Consider the following 23,617-nt stretch of genomic DNA (forward strand, 5'->3'; position numbering starts at 1 on the left):
TTCCTCCTGGAGCTTAGAGACCAGGGGAAATGGAATGAATTAAAGAAGAAACATGCAAATAGTTCATACAGAATTCACAGAATGGGTCCAAAAATTAGTGGACCATTTTCATTGAAAATAATTCATCTCCAAAAAGGAAAAGGCTAAGCAGAGAGGGGAAGGGCCTTTTTATGTGAAACTCACTTGTTCGGACTTGCTGAGTACTTCCCTTCATTTGTCCAGACACACTTATTCCCTTCTCAAACAGGCTGCTGTGCTATGGAATTGCTTCATGCCCTTGTAGAAATGCTAAGGCTCTTGGCAGGGACAGATGATTTTCTCTCCACAAGATGTCTTTACTGGTGCTTGTGGCTACCACAATGATTTTTAAAATATATATATTTTTAATGTTTATTTTTGAGACAGAGCATGAGCAGGGGAGAGGCAGAGAGACACAAAATCTGAAGCAGGCTCCAGGCCCTGAGCTGTCAGCACAGAGACTGACGCGTGGCTTGAACTCATCAAGTGCGAGATCATGGCCTGAGCTGAAGTCGGACGCTCAACCGACTGAGCCACCCAGGCGCCCCATTTTTTTTTAATGTCGTTTTTATTCTGTGATTTGGAATGCTGCTCTGGATACTTGATTCCCAGATATCTGTCTCCTTGTGTGGGTGCTTGCTTCTTTATTATTATTGTTCATCTGTTTTAGCCCACAACATTACCGTAAATTAAGATGTGTCCCTAAATTCTGGGGTGGGTATTACATACTTTATTTTTCTATCCACAAATAACTTATTTAGCTGTTAAGCACCTGGGTTCTACTTTAACTAATAATTTCCAGGACTTCTTCCACTTTGATATCTGTCTCATGCTCTAGGTTTACCGCAGTTGGTTCTCTGTTTCTTACCTTGTCTCTGAGATCTACTTGTCTCCCACTGTTTCAGAACAAATATTTACCAAAACCTACAGGAAGGTCCTCTGGATTCGTTAACAACACTGCTTCTCTCCTTCTTGAGAAGTCCTGAACAAATATTTCTTCACCATGTAGTTGGTCCGTGTACCCAACTGTCAATACGATGATATAGAACAACAACAACAACAACAAAAGGAATCCTGAAGGGTAAACGTTTGACTGATGCCAGAGTCTTCTATTCTCTCAGCTTATTAATACCACGTTGGTTTAGATATGGTGGGTATGAATTGCTCTGAGTCTGAGGAAAAGTTTATATATATCTCTGAAAAAAACAAACCTGTTTTGTAACTGTGTATAGTAGTAATATTGCTGTGTAAAACCAGGTGCCAACCAAAAAGCCTAGCTTTGAAGGAAAGCCTCATAGTTGAGTTATGAGACAGCTGGAGAGCAGCAAAATAGATATAGATCCATAAGCCCTGCAGGAAAAACAACTTTAATCAGGGCCTGACACATTGGGTGATTGTAACGAAGTCCCTTGGTATGTGTAAGCCCTGGATCAAATGGGACCAATTGACTATTGACAAGCGTTACATTAGTGCAAAACTGAATGAAAAACGGGCTATGGCCCTGCACAGACTCCAATAATGAGAAATGAGTTTCTTGTAAAAGAAAAGGAGTTGGTTTGTTTTAGGAAAACATGTGCGCATTGGCCCAGGTGATACCTCTGGTGGACTGAAATTCCCTCGGTGCAGTCTTCAGACACGGTAGTGGCATTTAGGGCTGTCTTTCCAAGCCTCTGCATGTGACAGGTCTCTTTGACTCCTTAAGTTGATTCCATGGTTCTGAATACCAGTAGCTAATGCTGGCAGCCTGGCCCAGGAACGGGAGCATTGTCCTGCCCTGAGAGCCCCTCAAATGGATTTTACAAGGGACTGGTGCATACCATGTATCTAGGTGCAGTGAGGCATGTTTCTAGCACTTTTCACAGATCATCATAAATTAATTTGAAATAAGCCTCTCTCCTCCCACAAAATATAATACCAGAGAAAAACCGTCATCATGGTTTTTCTGTAGCATAGTGCCTGAGGGGGTAAAAATCATTTTCTCTGGCATTTGTTGACTGGCCACGTGACAGGTGCCAAATGCTATGCTGTCCATAAATGCGTGGCATGTGTGTCCAATTCAAAATAATTTGTAGTTTGGAGTAGATTCTTCACACCTTCAGCTCTGAACCTGAAAGAATGGAAAGAGCTGTGCCTACTCGGATTTGAAGCTGGGTGTCATGTAAAGTCCCAAACTGATGTGTCAGGAGCCCCAAATGTCCTGTCTTCGCTGTTCTGTACTGCACATGGAAGTGATGATTCTTGATAGTTATTCTGGAAAAGATAAGAAGGGGCAAGTGGGGCATGCAGTCTTATTTTACTACTATGTGTGGGTATCTGGTAAACAATACAATAATGCAATATCCTCTTTAGTAATGCTGCAAGATGGGAAGCATGACAGCAGTTTTTCAGACCTTAACATTAGTAGTGTTTCTTTAACTTGTATGGAACACCTGCTTTTTTCAACTTAGCAAAAATTTACTAAATTGATTATCTTAATCTAGGTTGATATCATTAGTTTGGTTTTCTTGTTTTCTTTTGCCTTACTGTATGGGGGGGGGCAAAGAAAGCCTTATTTGATTAATTGTGTTATGGTTGAAAGTGATTGTGGGTCAGAGAGAATAGGAAGCATTGAACTTAGGGAGAAAGAAAAGCAGAAGAAAGATGTTCTATCAGTAGCGGGTATCCAGGAAACTCAATATAAACTATCTTGTCAATGGTCTTCTCTCTTTCCTGCCTAGATCCTCTCCTGATTTCTAGAACTACCTATCTAACTTTCTAGGGACTACTCTTCTATATTCCGTGGGTACCTCAAACATCAACATCCAAACTTAACTGCTCGCGTTTTTCCCTCTGTGTTCATAGTCTCTGTCTTAGAGAATGATAACTACCATTCTAGCAAAGACAGAAACCCAGAAATCATCTCAGGGTATTTGGTCCACCTTCACTCTTACCTAATAGCTATAAATGGCTCATTGAGTTTTATCTCCAAAATTCCCTAACCTGTTATGGCCAAGTCTACTGCTTTAGCAGTTCTTGCTTGGATTACTAGGGAATGGCCTTCTTGACTCTATCCTCTACCCTGCTTTAATTCAGCCTTTGCCCTGCAGCTGTAGCCTTTTAAGTGCAAATATGATTACATCACTTCCTTGATGACATTTCCTTGGGAGTCCTTTTTGCCTACAGACTATGTTCAACACCCCAAATTCTTAATGATCTTTCTGTGCTTGATTCTCTAATCTTATTTCCTACCACTATACTCTGGGGTCCTTTCACCGTATGAAGAGAAGTTTTCAATCGGTACCGTGCTGTTTCATAATGCCATGTCATTGTATAGGCTATTTCTGTTGCTGGAAGCACCTTCTGAACTTTGGAACATGGTTGGAGATTGCAAATCCATTCATCATGAACACATGTTTCTTCATCTGGAAAGCCCTCCATGATGTCTTAGTTCAATTTATTCTCTCTCAAGTCTTTGTAATATCGCTGACTTCTCTGTTTCCCTCATTTATTCTAAGCTCTTTAGGATCAAGAGCAGTGGTGTTTGTATTTTTGTGGTCCCTGATATATGATGGATATTCAGTGTATATTTGTTGAATCAACATATGGATGCAATGATAAAAGCAGAACTTCTTTGGGATGATGGATGAGGAAGTATCAGTTTGGAAAGAAACTCGCTATTGTGTTGGGGGATTTGGGAATCGGTACATTTAGGAGCTAAGTGAAGATTTGATCTTAATTCAGATTGGATTTAAATCTCTGGGGCATTTTGATCTTGAGGAAGCCAACAGGAATTGGAAACCAGTATAAGGGTGTAGAAGTAGTAACAGACAAAAAACTGAAGAAAGCCTTTTTTTTAAGTTTATTTATTTATTTTGAGAGAGACAGAGAGAGACTGTAAGTTGTGGAGGGGCAGAGACAGAGGGGGACAGAGGATCTGAAGTGGGCTCTGTGATGACAGCAGAGAGCCCAATGTGGGGGTTGAACTCATGAACTGTGAGAGCATGACCTGACCTGAAGCCAGATGCTTAACCAACTGAATAGTGCCCTCCAAAACTGAATAAAGACTTAAATTCCTCTCTCCTTTCCTCTCTTTCTACCTTCCTCCTTCTCTCTCTCTGTACAATAAATATATTATAGCATATATTTTAATATTTTAAAGTGGCTATGTAAATATATATGTGTGTGTTCATATATAACTAAAAAAACCACCCCTTAAATACAGTATAATCTTTTCTTGCTAACTAGTTCTATGTTGATGTTGGTAATGATCTGAAAAAGAGTTTGGGCATGGGGAAGGAAAAGGGAACTCAAGTAATGCTAAAAAGCCAGAGTATATATTTTGAGAGCCAGCTCTAGAGGAGAGGAAGAAGCAGAGGCAGGGTACTTGGAGCTTTAGAACTTCGTTCTCTGCGGGTCAAGGGACTGGTGGATGCAAGGGCCAGAGGAGTCAGGGCGGAGTGGTGCGTCGGTGTTCCCACTTGCTCAGCTGTGCAGATACCATGGACAGAGCTAAGGCTGCATTCCTCTGAGTTAGGCAAGACATTGAATAAAGTACCCCTGTGTACATGTGGGAACATCTTTTTGTTTTGTTTTTTCCTTTTGCAAGTCAAACTGAACTAATTATGAACATCAGAATTGCCAAAAGCTTTTTCTAGCTCAGTTACCCCCGTTCATACTCTGAAGTTTTAGCAATGCTGAGAATTGACAGTCAACAGGTTAGATATCCATTCCATTGTAAACCCAGCCTCTTGGGCTCTCTGTTAAATTGGAGAGAAGCACCTAGGGAAGAAAATACATCCAGTGACTTCTGCAGTAGTGGGTTCATGAAAAGGTAGCTGAGGCTGCGAGGGATTTAAAGGCATATAAAATGGCAAGTAGGTTATCATTTGTGGGATACTCTTACTTTAGTGTGTAAATGTAAGTTGTTATATTAAGATGGCTTTCACCGTGTGGCCAAAAAGCAATGTACGTGCTACCAAGAGGGAAACACCACCAGCTCCTATGTTCTAAACACTAATCCAGGCACACTAACTTATTTCTCCTCACAGCATTCAAATATGGGTTTATCGTCCTGATTTTACCACATAAGAAGGTGGGCTTCACATCTAGTAAGTGGCAGAGCTGGGTTCAATTCTGGGTATGGCTGACTGGGATCCCCGTTCACATTCTTTTCTCCATCCTGCCTTCTTTGCCATCACATCTTGGCTGGCAGCGGGAGAGGCAAATCTGACAGGGACTGTGAAAAGCCTGGAGTTTTCAGCCTGCTAGGCAAGCGGCAGTGCCATAGAGGTAAGTCACTGTGAGCTCTGTCATTTATTTCTGTCTACTTTAAATCTCTTATCTGTAGGGCGAAAAGCATTTACAAAGCTTTCAGAAAAATGCTTTGTGATTACCAGCACTAGGCGAGCAATGGCTTGCCTGTTTTCCACAGATAGCTACAAAATATGTCTTTTAGGGAGAATTATCTGCTTCCTTCCACCTAGATTCATATACAAACACACTGACAAAAAATATGTTTTGGAAATCCCATAGTCCTAGGTGTTAGCAGATACTCTCTATTCTGGGCTGCATTGAATCAGATGGAAAAAAAAACTTGAAAATAAAAGTAAACATTCAGTTGTAAATAAACAAATAAGAATTGTTACCTCTTGGTAACAAATTCCTGTTCTATGGTAATTTCTGTTAAAGCTAGGAATTCCAAGGTGTAATTCTACTGGTAAGGAAGAATCAGGTGTTTCCCACCAATGTGCTAGGTATTTTGGGGGGTTGGGGTTGGAGAAAATAGTAAAGAAAGGGGTACTAGCTCTTTCCCACTTAAAAAACATACCTGGCCATCTTGATGGGGTCTCCTTGAGTGATACTTTTACCTAGAATTGGCAACTCTTTTGGTCTGATGACAGCTTAATCTTCATTGTCCTTTGCACTTTTTCCACGTAGACTTCAGCTATGGGAATAATTCTTAACAAATTGCACAGCTGACCTTCTCTAAGTAGGCCCCTTCTGCATGGTTAGAAGATTTAGAATTGCACAAAAATATGATGATTCATGAAGCCCTGAATACCTTGGCCTCCTTGCTCTGATATCCCTTGTTGAAAGCGTGGGCCCTGAGGTCTGCACTGTTTTCCCAGGTGGACCTGTGCAGCCTTCAGTCCTGGAGCTCACGTCTTGCTGCAGCCACTCTACTAATTCTCCTCTTGCTTGAGCTTCTGACTCAGGGAATTCCTGAGGGAGGAAAACCTGAGTCCTTGATAAAGAGCCAGTTTTTGCAATATTCCCACTGAAAAGAATGAACATAACCTTTAAAGAGTAGAGAATTTGTTATTCTAAGTCTGTTTTATAGTCCAAGCTTACCGATTCTATTTGAGATGTCTCTTCCTTGCAAGATACACTGTCCTGGCTGGAAAAGGCTTTAATACGCCAGGCATGGTAGGAAGGCTGCTTTGCTCAACTTTGCTTTGCTGTTAAAACATTAAGTGTAATCTGATGTGTCAATAGAGTCACCTCAGGTACTCAGAATCATTTTAATTCCTCTTACTGTCAAAACATACTGTCAATGCTGACACGAATTGGCATTAAAAATATATGCGAAATCACCTGGAGAACAGCACTTTTTACTGATAGGAGGTCTCTTTAAAAGCGGTCTCTGTCAAAGATTCAATTTGAACTCTTTTTTGGCTTTGAATTTTATAGAGCAGCTCTTTTTTTTTTTTTTTTTCAAACCTGACCTGCTTTGCATCATTCAAACCTATCAGTGGAGGAAAGAAGCTTTTCTTTTTATCTGACCCTATGGGAGATGTTGTACATTCCCAGTGTGTGCCCTGAAACAGATGTGCAAGATGACACATAAGTGGATGACATCACTCATGGCTAGTGATTAAATACTTCCCTGGGACTCACAAAAGGCACTCAAAAGAAAATGGAAAGGAGGAGTGATTATCAGGACTTATATACTCCTCCTGGGTGCATGATTTTGCCACTCTAGATAGATTTTAATATGGAGGAAATACGAATGACCAAAATGGAAGAATATAAATATGAAAACCTCAGATTTTGGTGTTGGAGAAGTATAAACCTAGAAATATACATATACATATACATGATGTTATTTGTAACATATTTTATGTGCTTTGTATTTTATAACATGGGATACAAAATATATAAATGTATGTATGTATAATATATGTAATATATATGTCTTTGCAATATATAAGTATATTCAGTGTATATTATATGCATGTAGTGTACCAGATCCCCAAGCAAATAGAAAAACCAAGAAGGAAATATTTTATTTTTTGAGAAGTGTCATTCTTTTCTAACTTGCATACAGAGGTTATCTAAGTGTTTTTTTTTAATAAATATGTTATAACATTATATTTGAAGAGCTGAAGCATTATTTATCAAATAATTCATGTATTAGCATTTGATGTATACATGTAAGTGTGTGTATATATATATGTGTATATATATATACACACACATATATAAATTTGGTGCATACACAACTGTTTGTTTTGTTTTATTGTTTTGCTTTGCAGAGTCTTGGGTGGATAAATGACCTATTGAACTGAAAAGTGAACACCCTTGCATTTTAAGTTTTGAAAGCAATAGATTCCATTGACAGGATGACTAGATTTTCTTTGCTGTTTGAAATCTAAGAGCCGGTCATTCTTTTTCTATTTTGCTAATGTTAGCAGATTGTGTGTGTGTGTGTGTGTGTTTGTGTGTGTGTGTGTGTGTTTGTGTGTGTGTGTGTGATAGAGAGAGAGAGAGAGAGAGAGAGAGAGAGAGAGAGTCTGGAAGCAAATCACTCAGCTGACCTTTTTTGTAATCAACTACAATGAGCAGAGTGTGTGTATATGTGTGTGTCCCTGCACTTTTGGTGTGATAGACAGTTTGCTTAAATATGTGGGAAAAGTTAATCCCACTGCCCCTGACCTTTGGCACAGGAACCTTGTGCTTCCAGTAGAAAGTGTGGTAAATGCCAAGTCCTTTGGGCAGAAGATGTTTGCATTAATGTTTTCTATGCTGGAGCCTGAGCCATAGATTTTCTGTCAGCCGTCCTTTGCACTGCTGATATGGAGTAGGTTGAGTTGTATATAGAATATAGTGCCTGATGCCATCTGTTTTGACACCTTGAATATTTTAACCCCAGCCATTGTATTAAAGGAGAATGTCTTCCACTCCCTATCATGCATGTGATTACCATGTAGTATGGGAGGTGGAAAAAATCATGCAGTTTAATATGATTGCCAAAGGGTGGGTGAACCCTAAAAGGAAGATGAATCCCAGAAGAATAGGAGCAATACTCTCTTATGGTCCCTAAAAAGAGTTGTAATTCTTGCCCAAGTTACTATATCGGCACACGTCTGCAATAAAAATTTGGAAAGGAGTTCAGTTATTCATCTGGACAATTAGAAAACTGTTAGAAACTGTATGACTTTATATTCTTTACAGTAACCAATTTATTGTATTGTTGTGACATTTTATCTGTTCATACATTTGACATTTATGTGGTTAGCACCTCTGGTGATGACTGAAATTAAACACAGACTAAAAGGACTCAGGCAGAACAAGGATGTTTTCTCATTTTCCTAGAGATTAATCTCTCCCTCTCAAATTTATAAAAGTAAACTTTTTCTTGGTTTGATTTTGCCTCCCAAACTCTTTTCCAAGTTATAATTAGAGATGGAAATTAAGATATCAATGAAAAAATACACTCTGATTTATCACTTCTGACAGAGGAAGTCTTTCCCCAGGCTGCATCTGAGTTCCTTTCTTTAGAGGAAACAGCAGGTGAGGGTGACTATTTCTCAGCTGGTGGCAGCTTCCAAGAGAAGAATTATGTTCAGGAAAATATTTGAGATTAAAGCACATCAGAAAAGAAGCATCATATCAAATTAAGATTTTATTCAAATCAACTTACTGACCTATATTTGAATGTTAAATCCTGATATTTCAAGGTTGGAGTTTTGAAAACCCATGCTCCTTGTAGACTGATGATATAGACCTCCCAAGCAAGGATTTCACTTAATGATGGCATCCTTTTGGGAAAACATAGGGACTGTTATTTCATGAGCATTTATAAGCCAAGTGCCTAATATGTATTTTGTGTTCCCCTTTTGGTCCTTACAAATCTTTGATGCAGGTATTATTATATAGTTGGCCCTTGAACAATGTGGAGGTTAGGGGTCTGACCCCTGTAAAGTTAAAAATCCATGTATAACTTTTGACTGCCCCCAAACTTAATTAGTAATAACCTACTGGTGACTGGAGGCCTCAACAATAACATAGTCAATTAACACATATTTTCTATGTTTTATGTATTGTGCACCTTATTCTTAAAGTAAGCTAGAGAAGAGAAAAATGTTGTTAAGGAAAATATAAGGAAGAGAACATACATTTGTAGTACTTTACTGAATTTATTGAAAAATATCCACATATAAGTGGCCCAACACAGTTCAGGCTCGTATTGTTCAATAGTATCTATTTTGTAGAGGAGGATGGGGGCTGAGAAAAATTCAGTGACTTGCCCGGGGGACCTGTAAAATATAAATAGAAGGGCCACAAATGGGATGCAGTTTATTCTAAACCCATGCTTCTCAATCCTTTTCTCTCCACCCACTTTTTTTTATAAACCCAAAAGACTCCATTTCCCACATACCCACTTCTCTTTCCCTTCTTACTTATAAGATGCTGCTCTTTATTTCTCCCAGCCTAGACTATTGTTCCTGTCTGGCTTCCTCCTTCCTTCCTTCCTTCCTTCCTATCAGGAAGTCTGTAGGTTTTATTTTTAATTTTTAATATTGAAAAATATATATTTTCCCTATTTCATTTAATCTATGATGCCAATGATTGAAAGACACACTATTGGACTAGGTTCTACTAAGAAAAAAAACACTTTCAACTAAACTATGATAGAATGTCTTAAAGACAGTCCTGCAACGATGCATGAATCACTCACATCAGCCACTCATTGTCTTTCATTAATGACAAGGGATTTAGCAATTTCTTTTATTTTCAGTTCCTCTGCTTCGCATGTGATAGCTAATCCCTTTTGTATGCGTCTTAATAACAAAACCTAATACAGCTTCATTTGCTTCTGGTATTTTCTTAGGTTCTGTAAAACACATGGTTCTTATTTTGTAGGAAAATATGGGGCTCTAGTCATTCCTGATATGATGAATATTTGCTTCACTAAATCAAATTTTTCCCCACTGCTTTATTTCTGCATATGTAATGATTTCTCCTTCAATGCAAATCATAGTGTAATCCTATAGAAGATATTGTAAATGGCAATTAATCTCAACACCAAAAGTAGTCAACACCCAGGGGAAATGATAACAATGTGAATATTTATAATCCAAGGCAATGACAACCACATCAAAACTATCTCGTGGCTGGTAGTGACCACAACAGGTCACTGAATCTGAGACTCGTCCTACTTTTAGAGATATTGAAATGTGGAAAACTTTACTTCTTAGAATTAATGAGAAAAGAAATACCGACTATGCTTTTGGATAGCCTCTGTTTTCTGCCTCTCAGATTCTGATCGGATCATAGCTCTTTTATTCTTGAGGCATCCTCTCCCCCCGTACCTCTCATCCTGCAGAGAGATACTGCTGTGCACTGTGCCTCTATCCACGATGATATGTTCTTTCCTCTACTCTGGGCTGGATTTTAGAATTTACCCTAAGGCCTGTTATAAATGTTCAGAAAATTAAATTTTTCTTTTTCCTCTTAGGGAGAGAAAACCTGACTACATTTCCAACTTTCGCCAGTACACATTCTACATTCCCATTTCCGTTCTACCATGGTGCTATGTAGCCCTTTGCTGATAGTTGTAGTGAGCATTAAGGAATTTAACTCAGCACTGAACTTTGTAAAGAACTTTGTAATTTGTATAGAAGAATTACTTTCCATTATTAAACATATTTTCATATGTAACTCATGAACAGTTTTTGTGTTGTGCCCTGAGAAAAGTATCTATGCAGTTGCTGATTTTTGACTTTCATCGCTAGTTCATTTTTCTCTTTTTTCTTCCATTCTTTATAATCTTTTCAGTTGCCTGAAATATAATCATATCTACTTCCTATACAAATCCAAGCAATATATACTTAAAAGTGAAGTTGATAGTCTCTCACTTTCTCTTTCTAATCTCATTCTCTAATGTAACCACTATGAGCTACTGTGTCTCTTGTTAATACAAACAAAAATATATACATTGAAGATATATATTGAAAAAGATACATGTGGCCCTGACAGGAATCTGCTATTCTCGCCTAATAGTATGTTGTAAGCCTATTTCTAAGTTAATGTGTAATGATCTATATTGTTTTAATAGCTGATTAGTGTTTCACAGTATTAGTATATCATGATTTGGGCAACCATTTTCCTAAACATGGGCATTCTAGTTGTTTATGGAGGTTGTTTCCAACATTTTAGATGTAAATTTGGGTAAGACTTTGAAAATATTAACATTGCTGATGTTTCTTTTTCTTTTTTTCCTCTGTTGGTTAGAATCCCAGAAATGAAAATACTCAGTAAGGGAGTATGCATATTGGAAAAAAGTATTACTATTTTAATTTTCAAAATATCAAAATGCATGCTTTCACCAATAATAAATGAGAGCGCCAGTTTCTCTAGGTTTTCTTTAGCACTGACTGCTATCAAACTTTTACATTGTCATCCAATAGGCAAAAAAGTTAGTATCTTCTTTTAATTAGCATTTCCCTCTTTACCATTGAGGTGGTATATTTTCATTGTTTACTGATCATTTGCATTTCCTCTTTTGTGATTTGCCTACTCCTATCTAGGACCTATTTTATTTTATTTTATTTTATTTTTTGATGTCTATTTATTTTTGAGAGAGAGATAGAGCACAAGTAGGGGAGGGGCAGGGAGAGAGGGAGACACGGAATCTGAAACAGGCTCGAGGCTCCGAGCTATCAGCACAGAGCCCGACTCAGAGCTCAAACCCATGAACTGTGAGATCATGATCTGAGTCAAAGTCAGATGCTTAACTGACTGAGCCACCCGGGTGCCCCTTTAGGACCTATTTTAGATTGTCTTTTTCTTATTGACTTAAAAGAACTCTTTATATATTTAATAATAATAAACACCGAGTGCTTACTATTTAAATGGACTCTAAGTTAAAGTACTTTATACATATTAACACATCTAATTAATTCACACAGCAACCTTATAAGGTAGACATAATTTTATAGGTGAGGAAATGGAGGCAGAGAAAGGTTAAAAAAAATGTGTTCAAGGTCACACAGCTAGTAAGTGGCAGAGCTGACATTCAAATGAAGTCATGTCCTAACTCCTATGCTATGGGCTGCTTAGTTGGAAGGATAGAGGAGTGTGTGCTGAGCACAGAGATATGTCACTGGTGGATCCACAGGTGCTTCTGGCAAGTGCTTTCCAGAGCACATTGGAAGACAAATGTTTGTGTCTAAAGTTTGATGAAAATACTTCTCTTTAATAAAAAATAAAACTACACCATTTCAAAGTAGATTCTTGATGGTGTGTATTGTTGAAAGTGAACTTTCGGAGATCGTAAGAATACTGGTGGGACAGAAACCGAACAATGAAAGCAAAGGAGCAGAGGAGAAGTTTTCTTGGTCACACTAGACATTGAAGGCCGTAAATTCCTTAATGAAGTGAGATTAAAAAATAATATAAGAACTACCTTGTTATTTGTAGTTTGTTTAAGTAAATTGTTTGTATGTAGTGTTCATTACATTAGCTACTCTTAATTAATCCCTTTGTGGTCTTTATAAAGTTCAGTGAAAGAAGGCTAACATCTCTCCCCCATCCAAGATTATTACAGAATAGATAGATTTATAATTGTTATGATGTTTATTTTCGGGTGTTCCAGAAATAACACACACACACACACACACACACACACACACACACACACACACACACACTTTTATTACCTCCATTTAATGTCATCTTTGGAATCCTTATATTGCCTGATTGCAACAATAAAACTCTTCCTAATCGATTTATGACAAACCTGGGCATCTCAGTTTTAAACTCATTTAATTTAGGATTTTTCTCTCTAACTTCTCTTCTTTTCCAAGAGTTGATCTAAGTTCTAGGGGCTTTGGAACATGGGAGTTGGGAAAGAGATCTGGTTCAAGGTCATTTTTCTTCTAAGTGGGCAAATGAAAGACACTGCAATCCTGTCTGGTCCTTGGATTTGGCCAGATCTTTTCACTTTCCAGAATCTTCTGGAGCATCTGTTATGAGTTAAAGTATGTTTTTCAAAAAGATATAATGAAGTTCTAACCCCCAGTACCTCAGAATGTGACCTTATTTAGAAATAGGGTCATTGCAGATGTAGTTAGTAAAGGTGGGTCATATGGAAGTAGAGTAGACCCCTAATTCAATATGACTGGTGTCTTTTTCTAGGCAGACAATGTGAAGATAGTAGAGGAGAAGGCTCTGTGTCAATGCAGGCAAAGATCGGAGTTATGCAGCTGTAAACCAAGGGATGCCAAGGATTGCTGATGACAGCAGAAGCTGAAAGAAAGCCATGGGACAGATTGTCCCTAGAGCCTTCGAGAGGATAGCCCTGTGACACTCTGATTTTGGATTTCAAGTCTCCAGAAATTTGAGAGAATAAGTTTCTGTTGTTTTAAGCCCCTAGCGTTGGAAAACTTTGTTATGTCAGCTTTAGGAAATTACTGTAGCATCCAAACTCTTGCTATTTCTGTGGTGTCTTCTTAGCCTATTGGTCCACTTTCATTGAGAGTTATATACACTTGACTCTGGGTCAGTTGGGAAAATATCTGGCCGCTTCCAGTGTCCTGTCAAACTGCTGTGCTGTCAGAGCGCTTCCTACAGCTTCTCTGCACTACTTCAGGACCAGAATGTCACGGACACTGTCTGCAGTTCTTGTCAACTTCCAGGGCAACCAAGTAGAAAACCAGGCATAAGTACCCTCTCTTCACGAATCTCAAAACCCTTCTCTTATGCCTTGGACTCACCTAGAGGTGGAGAGCTTACATCCCTGTCCTCTCAAACTCCTGGGATGTTTCTGTGATTTTTATTTAATACGGGTAAACAGAAAAGCATTTCCTCCACAATCTGGATCTATATGAGTTCATCCTTGAATTTTCTGTCTGACATCTGGCAGGCGTAAAAGTTTAGAATTTGCCATCCTTGTCCTTTGTTCTTTTATGTTCCTTTATGACATATCCTCCTTGGGCAGTGGGGACTCCAGTCTTGTGGTTTAAGTGAGAGAGTCATCCTTTTAGAAAAAGTGCAGATATGTAAAGCCTGAAACTGTAAAACTCCTAGATGGAAACATATGGGAAAAGCTTCTTGACAATGATTTCTTGGAAATGACACCAAAAGACACAGGCAACAAAACCAAAAATAAGCAAGTGGACTACATCAAAATACAAATCTTCTGTACAAGAAAAGAAACAATTAACAGAGAGAAGAGCCAACCTCTACAGTGGGCAAAAATGTTTGCAAACCATGTATCTGGTAAGGGGTTAATATTCAAAATGTATAAGGAACTTCTATAATACAGTAGCAAACAAAACCAAAACCAAAACTGAACTCGACTTAAGAAAATGGGCTAAGGATGGGCACCTGCATGGCTCAGTCAATTAAGCATCTGACTCTCCTTTTCAGCTCAGGTCATGATCTCAGGGTTTGCGGGATCATGCTCTGCTGACAGCACAGAGCCTGCTTGGGATTCTCTCTCTCCCTCTTTCTCTCTGCCCCTCTTCCACTCACACTCCTGTGTTCTCTCTCTCCCTCTCTCTCCAAACAAATAAACTTCAAAAATGGGCTAGGGATTTCAATAGACATTTCCCCAAAGAATATATACAAAGGATCAACAGTATGTGAAAAATTCTCAACATCATTAACCATCAGGGAAATGCAAATGAGATATCACCTCAGACCTGTAAGGAGGTTATTATAAAAACAAACAAACAAACAAAACAACAGATATTGACAAGCATGCAGAGAAGTTGGAATTCTTGTGCACTGTTGGCAATGTAAATTGGTGCAGCCACTATGAAAAACAGTATGGAGTTTCCTCAAAAATTAAATAAAAATAGAACTACGTATGATCCAGCAATCCCACTTCTGAGTATTTATTCCAAAGACCTGAAATCAGGAACTTAAAGCTGTATTAGCACTCCCATGTTCATTGCAGCACTATTCACAAGAGCCAAGATATCAAAACAGCTTAAATGTCCTTCAGCAAATGAATAGATAAAGGCAATGTAGTATATACACACAATGGGGTATATTCACCCTTAAAAAAGAAAAAAAATCTGCAATATGTGACAGTATGGATGAACTTTGAGGACATAACGCTAAGTGGAATAAGCCAGCCACAGAAAGACAAACACTACATGATTTCGCATATATGAGGCATCTAAATTAGTATAATTCATAGAAGCAAAGAATGGAATGTTGGCTGTCAGGAGATGGGGGAAGGAAGAAATGGGGAATTATTAATCCACAGGCATAAAGCTTCATTTAAGTGAGATGCATAAACTCTAGAGATCTGCTATACAACGTTGCACTAATAGTCAAGGGGATTGTTAAGGCAGTAGATCTCACATAGAGAGTTTTTACCATAATGAAATAAATAAAACATTTAAAATGCAGAAGAGACTCATCTGCTAACATTTCACAGTATAATTTTGATTCACATAGTTAGCCTAGGTTGATAAGGCTTAGCTGAAAATTGGAGTCACATTCTAAAGCTGAGCATGGGCAGAGACTATCTGCATCCCTTCTAGAATGCTGTCTTTTAAGGACTATACCTATCTATGTGGGATCATATTTAATGAAGTTAAGAGGTGGCAGTTTATGGCAGACACTGACTACAACTTAATGCTTAAATATCAATATACCCCCTATCTAGTGAAACCTTGGATTGCAAGTAACGTGTTCTGTGAGTGTTCTGCAAGATGAGCAAACATTGCTAATAAATTTTAGCTTGATAAACAAGTGATGTCTTGCAATATGAGTAGTACCTGATGCCGAACATCACATGATCACAACTGAGCCAATGGTTCTTGAAATTCACGTTGCTATATGAGACTTTAGATTACAAGCATGTTTCTGGAAGAATTATGCTTGCAAATCAAGGTTTTGCTGTATTGGCTAATGTTCTTCATGGATCTTATTTCCTTGTCATCAAATATATGTTTCTTCCTAGCATTGCTGAGGGGTTTTGCACAGTTGATGTATCATTTGGACTCTTCTCTGGTCATTGCTGTAACATGCCTATTCTTTTAGTTTTTCCTTGATTTGCCTATACCCTAATTGTATTTTACCTTAGTATGACTGGGGAATCATTGGGACCTGGTATTAGTAAATGCAGTAACCTTAAGGCAGTGATATATGCTGAATATAGCTAAACTTGATGACATAAAACTAAATATGTTAGTGATAGATTGGTGATTACACACATGCTGTCCTCAGCACAGCAGTGTGTGGCACAGAGAAGGGATACAAAAGAAGTATAAGGCATCACGTGTAGCCACATGGAGCTTACCATCTGGGTGGAAGGGAATAGGACCAGAGAATAGCGCAGAATAAAATCACCAAGTACAAGCTTATGATGCAGATTATTATATACTAAAACAGAATCTAATATAGTTCCAATAAGGCAGCAATCAAAGGTGACATAACAGTTTAAGAAGGATAGAATAAATCTGGCCTGAAGTTACCTCCAGCTGAAGGTGACTTGAGTTGATCTTGAATCTGGCCCAAACATGTCCAAAGAGAGGGTTTTTCCGTGAGCTGTTCTGCAAACTTGAAGACATGGTAATAAGTAGAGAAAATCCCATTTTGGAGGCACAAGAACAGTATGAACCTTTCATACAGATAGACCCCTGGATGCAAATGTTGCAGTTTTATTTTCACTTGGGCCTCAGTCTCACTCATGTTAATGCGTTAATTCATGTCCTTGTTAAAGATAGGACTGTAGATCCTACTGAATGCAGACTAGGATGTCCCTTCATTTATTTTTTGCTACCCTAGTGGCATCTCCTTGTGCAGTCTCATTACTCAAAAAAAGAAAGAATCTGTGCAGGATACTAGGAAGCTTTACCTGGAAGAGTAGAAGCATGGACAGCCTAACCTAAGAGATCTGGAGATCCTAACCCATCAAAGTACAAAGTACTTTGCATAGTCAATTATATTTAACATTGTTTCAATTATATTTAAAAATTGTTCTGCTGATGGTTCTATTCTGTATTTCATTTTTTGCTTCATTTATTGTCACATCATATAATTTCCATATTTTTGTATAGCCATTGTGATTATTTTCCATTTTCCATCAGAATTGCCAAACCATTTGCCTGTTTTAGTTATCTGAATAGTTTCTGTAATTTTTTTCTAACACAGATTATTAGCATTTAATGATAACTTTTTGCTTTTCTCGAATTCTTTCCTTACTATGAAGTTCCTGGAGTCAGATTACTGAGTTAAAATGACAGGAGCTGTTGCTTTCCAGAATGACTATAAAAATTTACAAAGCTGCTAGCCATATATGAATGTGTTAGTGGGGCCAACTGCATTTTATAAAGATGGCTATAAGTATGTCTCCATCCTACACCATCTTTTCCAATATGACCTTGACATGGTTCCTCTCCCCCAGCTGCTTGAACTTAGGTGGGCTTGTGACTTGCTTGTAACCAATAGAATCCAGCAGAAATGATATTGCATGATTCCTGAGGTAGGGAAAGAAAGGCAAAGCAGCTTTCACTTTGTGTTCTGGAGTGCTCATGCTTGGCACCTCTTGAGCTGTCGTGGAAGGAATCTGGGTATCTTAAGACCACCATGTCAGAGCCCATATGCCAAGCCACCTGGAAAGGCCACGTTTAATAGATGCTCTGAAAGGTAGTCCTAGATTTCCAGTCTCCCAGACAGATGCCAGACATGCATGAACAAAGAGTTCAGATGATTTTAGTCCCCAACTATGGAGTCATCTCTGGCCCTATTCTTCTCTCAGACCCCAGTTACAGACCCCAGTTACAGTGGAGCAGTGGCAAGCTGTCCCTGTTGAGCCCTTTCCAAATTCACAGACTCTAATCTGTGAGTAAAATGCAGTGATTTATGGGGTGCCTGGGTGGCTCAGTCAGTTAAGCATCTGACTTTGGCTCAGGTCATGATAACGCATTTTGTGAGTTCGAGCCCCGTGTTGGGCTCTGTGCTGACAGCTCAGAGCCTGGATGAAGCCTGCTTCAGATTCTGTGTCTCCCCGTCTTTCTGCCCCTCCCATGCTTATGCTCTGTCTCTCTCTGTCTCTCAATAATAAATAAACATTATAAAAATTTTTAAAAAATGCAATGATTTATGTTGCTAAATTTGGGGATAATTTTTTTACACAGAAATATCAATTGGAAAATAACCTCAGTAACAATCCAGCCAGCTTTATGTGTTCTAACATCTTTAGCCAAAAGTTTTGTTTTTCATTGTTTCTTAAATTTAGTGTTGTCTTTCTTTTTAAAAATTTTTTAAAAAGTTTTTTTTGAGAGAGAGCATGCACGCTCATGAGTGGGGTGGGGGGGGTGGAGAGAGAGAGAGAGAGAGCGAGAGAGCGAGAGAGAGAGAGCTCCACATGCTGTCACTGTGGAGTCCGATGCAGGCCTTCAACTCATGAACCTTGACATCATAACCTGAGCTGAAATCAAGAGTCATACACCTAACTGACTGAACCACCCAGGCACCCCAGTATTTTCTTGAAGTCTTAATGCTTTATATTTCAAATATATTTGAATACACTCCCTATAAAGTATTGATAACTATATTCAATGTAAATATATTTTCTTAATCAAATGTTATTCCTTTTAGTTTGTTATGTTACCTGTGTTTCCTTTGTGATGGCTTTTATAGCCTGAAAACCAAAAATTATTTCTCTGAAGATTTGATAAACATTAAATTTGATTCCTGATCATTTTGAATGTTCAGTTTTGATATTTCACTTATTAAACTCACCTCGAACTTGCTTCCATATGTGGATACTTCACATTTATTCCCTCAGTATTTTCTAAGTAAATATTCTTTGTCACCTTACTTTTTGGAGATTTCTTTATCACAGTTTGGTGTTATTTTGGGGTGGATCCTTCTGAGCTACTCATTCTGTTTTACTAGCTGTATTTTTCTTCTTGTTGAGGCATCACAGTGTTTTGGTTATTGCTACTTTCTTGAAGGTTTATACTTCCCTCACTGTCTCTTTGTTCGAAAATTTTTCAGTTTTCTTCTTGTTTACTTACAAATGAATTTCACAATTCATTCTTTGTAAAAACAAGTTACCAACTATTGTAGGTATAATACACTGTAATCAATCTAAAACCTGAACTTCCCTCAAGTATTAAGACCCAAAGATACAAATATGGCTGAATGCAACAAAACAACTAAGTTACAGTGTTCCACCCACATTTCATCTAAAATTATGATAAGAAGAGGAGGAAAAAGGGTGAGTGAAGGAAAGCATTCCAGGACGGAGGAACAGAGTGTTAAAATTTGGGGTGGCAAGTCAAAGTATGGCACATTGGTGGAAGTGAAGTAGTTCAGGGTGATAGACACAACAGCACCTGACGGTGGTGGGAGGAGGGAGAAGGGAGAGAGAGAAGCAGGTGTCAGGTAATGGAAGTCCTTCTAGCTATGTTGACAAGTTTGCCAGAGGAAAGTATGGAGGGAAGGAAGTACAGGGAGTGAGAAGGTTGTCTAAAAGTGCAGAGAGAACTAGGGAAATAGCCAGAATGTGACATGTTTCTCTGGTCAGCTGCTTGTTTTTATTTATTTATTTATTTATTTTTATTTTTTTTTTTTATTTTTTATTTTTTTATTTTTTTTATTTTTTTTTTTTAATTTTTTTTTTTTTATTTTTTAATATATGAAATTTACTGTCAAATTTGTTTCCATACAACACCCAGTGCTCATCCCAAAAGGTGCCCTCCTCAATACCCATCACCCACCCTGCCCTCCCTCCCACCCTGCCCTCCCTCCCACCCCCCATCAACCCTCAGTTTGTTCTCAGTTTTTAACAGTCTCTAATGCTTTGGCTCTCTCCCACTCTAACCTCTTTTTTTTTTTTTTTTTTTCCTTCCCCTCCCCCATGGGTTTCTGTTACGTTTCTCAGGATCCACATAAGAGTGAAACCATATGGTATCTGTCTTTCTCTGTATGGCTTATTTCACTTAGCATCACACTCTCCAGTTCCATCCATGTTGCTACAAAAGGCCATATTTCATTTTTTCTCATTGCCACGTAGTATTCCATTGTGTATATAAACCACAATTTCTTTATCCATTCATCAGTTGATGGACATTTAGGCTCTTTCCATAATTTGGCTATTGTTGAGAGTGCCGCTATAAACATTGGGGTACAGGTGCCCCTATGCATCAGTACTCCTGTATCCCTTGGATAAATTCCTAGCAGTGCTATTGCTGGGTCATAGGGTAGGTCTATTTTTAATTTTCTGAGGAACCTCCACACTGCTTTCCAGAGCGGCTGCACCAATTTGCATTCCCACCAACAGTGCAAGAGGGTTCCTGTTTCTCCACGTCCTCTCCAGCATCTATAGTCTCCTGATTTCTTCATTTTGGCCACTCTGACTGGCGTGAGGTGGTATCTGAGTGTGGTTTTGATTTGTATTTCCCTGATAAGGAGCGACGTTGAACATCTTTTCATGTGCCTGTTGGCCATCCGGATGTCTTCTTTAGAGAAGTGTCTATTCATGTTTTCTGCCCATTTCTTCACTGGGTTATTTGTTTTTCGGGTGTGGAGTTTGATGAGCTCTTTATAGATTTTGGATACTAGCCCTTTGTCCGATGTGTCATTTGCAAATATCTTTTCCCATTCCGTTGGTTGCCTTTTAGTTTTGTTGGTTGTTTCCTTTGCTGTGCAGAAGCTTTTTATCTTCATAAGGTCCCAGTAATTCACTTTTGCTTTTAATTCCCTTGCCTTTGGGGATGTGCCGAGTAAGAGATTGCTACGGCTGAGGTCAGAGAGGTCTTTTCCTGCTTTCTCCTCTAAGGTTTTGATGGTTTCCTGTCTCACATTCAGGTCCTTTATCCATTTTGAGTTTATTTTTGTGAATGGTGTGAGAAAGTGGTCTAGTTTCAACCTTCTGCATGTTGCTGTCCAGTTCTCCCAGCACCATTTGTTAAAGAGACTGTCTTTTTTCCATTGGATGTTCTTTCCTGCTTTGTCAAAGATGAGTTGGCCATACGTTTGTGGGTCTAGTTCTGGGGTTTCTATTCTATTCCATTGGTCTATGTGTCTGTTTTTATGCCAATACCATGCGGTCTTGATGATGACAGCTTTGTAGTAGAGGCTAAAGTCTGGGATTGTGATGCCTCCTGCTTTGGTCTTCTTCTTCAAAATTACTTTGGCTATTCGGGGCCTTTTGTGGTTCCATATGAATTTTAGGATTGCTTGTTCTAGTTTCGAGAAGAATGCTGGTGCAATTTTGATTGGGATTGCATTGAATGTGTAGATAGCTTTGGGTAGTATTGACATTTTGACAATATTTATTCTTCCAATCCATGAGCAGGGAATGTCTTTCCATTTCTTTATATCTTCTTCAATTACCTGCATAAGCTTTCTATAGTTTTCAGCATACAGATCTTTTACATCTTTGGTTAGATTTATTCCTAGGTATTTTATGCTTCTTGGTGCAATTGTGAATGGGATCAGTTTCTTCATTTGTCTTTCTGTTGCTTCATTGTTAGTGTATAAGAATGCAACTGATTTCTGCACATTGATTTTGTATCCTGCAACTTTGCTGAATTCATGTATCAGTTCTAGCAGACTTTTGGTGGAGTCTATCGGATTTTCCATGTATAATATCATGTCATCTGCAAAAAGCGAAAGCTTGACTTCATCTTTGCCAATTTTGATGCCTTTGATTTCCTTTTGTTGTCTGATTGCTGATGCTAGAACTTCCAGCACTATATTAAACAGCAGCGGTGACAGTGGGCATCCCTGTCGTGTTCCTGATCTCAGGGAAAAAGCTCTCAGTTTTTCCCCGTTGAGGATGATGTTAGCTGTGGGCTTTTCATAAATGGCCTTTATGATCTTTAAGTATGTTCCTTCTATCCCGACTTTCTCAAGGGTTTTTATTAAGAAAGGGTGCTGGATTTTGTCAAAGGCCTTTTCTGCATCGATTGACAGGATCATATGGTTCTTCTCTTTTTTTTTGTTAATGTGATGTATCACGTTGATCGATTTGCGAATGTTGAACCAGCCCTGCATCCCAGGAATGAATCCCACTTGATCATGGTGAATAATTCTTTTTATATGCTGTTGAATTCGATTTGCTAGTATCTTATTAAGAATTTTTGCATCCATATTCATCAGGGATATTGGCCTGTAGTTCTCTTTTTTTACTGGGTCTCTGTCTGGTTTAGGAATCAAAGTAATACTGGCTTCATAGAATGAGTCTGGAAGTTTTCCTTCCCTTTCTATTTCTTGGAATAGCTTGAGAAGGATAGGTATTATCTCTGCTTTAAATGTCTGGTAGAACTCCCCTGGGAAGCCATCTGGTCCTGGACTCTTATTTGTTGGGAGATTCTTGATAACCGATTCAATTTCTTCGCTGGTTATGGGTCTGTTCAAGCTTTCTATTTCCTCCTGATTGAGTTTTGGAAGAGTGTGGGTGTTTAGAAATTTGTCCATTTCTTCCAGGTTGTCCAATTTGCTGGCATATAATTTTTCATAGTATTCCCTGATAATTGTTTGTATCTCTGAGGGATTGGTTGTAATCATTCCATTTTCATTCATGATTTTATCTATTTGGGTCATCTCCCTTTTCTTTTTGAGAAGCCTGGCTAGAGGTTTGTCAATTTTGTTTATTTTTTCAAAAAACCAACTCTTGGTTTCGTTGATCTGCTCTACAGTTTTTTTAGATTCTATATTGTTTATTTCTGCTCTGATCTTTATTATTTCTCTTCTTCTGCTGGGTTTAGGCTGCCTTTGCTGTTCTGCTTCTATTTCCTTCAGGTGTGCTGTTAGATTTTGTATTTGGGATTTTTCTTGTTTCTTGAGATAGGCCTGGATTGCAATGTATTTTCCTCTCAGGACTGCCTTCGCTGCGTCCCAAAGCGTTTGGATTGTTGTATTTTCATTTTCGTTTGTTTCCATATATGTTTTAATTTCTTCTCTAATTGCCTGGTTGACCCACTCATTCGTTAGTAGGGTGTTCTTTAACCTCCATGCTTTTGGAGGTTTTCCAGACTTTTTCCTGTGGTTGATTTCAAGCTTCATAGCATTGTGGTCTGAAAGTATGCATGGTATAATTTCAATTCTTGTAAACTTATGAAGGGCCAGCTGCTTGTTTTTAAATACAGGAGGAATTTGGGCCAGTTTGGATGCTGGGAGGAGGGTGGCCACAGGAAGGGAAGGGCTGGAGATTTTGAGAGACTAATATTAGAGAACTGAGTTCTGCTTCCTTGAATTATTAGAAAATGAAGTCAGTGTGACGAGCACCGGGTGTTGTATGTAAGTGATGAATCACTAAACTACACCTGAAACTAATGTTACACTGTATGTTAACTACCTGGAATTTAAGAAAAACTTGGGGAAAGAAAGGAAAATGAAGTCAGGTTAGCTGCATAGGACA

Source organism: Panthera pardus, unplaced genomic scaffold (assembly GCF_024362965.1).
Source record: "Panthera pardus isolate Hobbes unplaced genomic scaffold, ASM2436296v1 HiC_scaffold_20, whole genome shotgun sequence".
Lineage (NCBI taxonomy): Eukaryota > Metazoa > Chordata > Mammalia > Carnivora > Felidae > Panthera > Panthera pardus.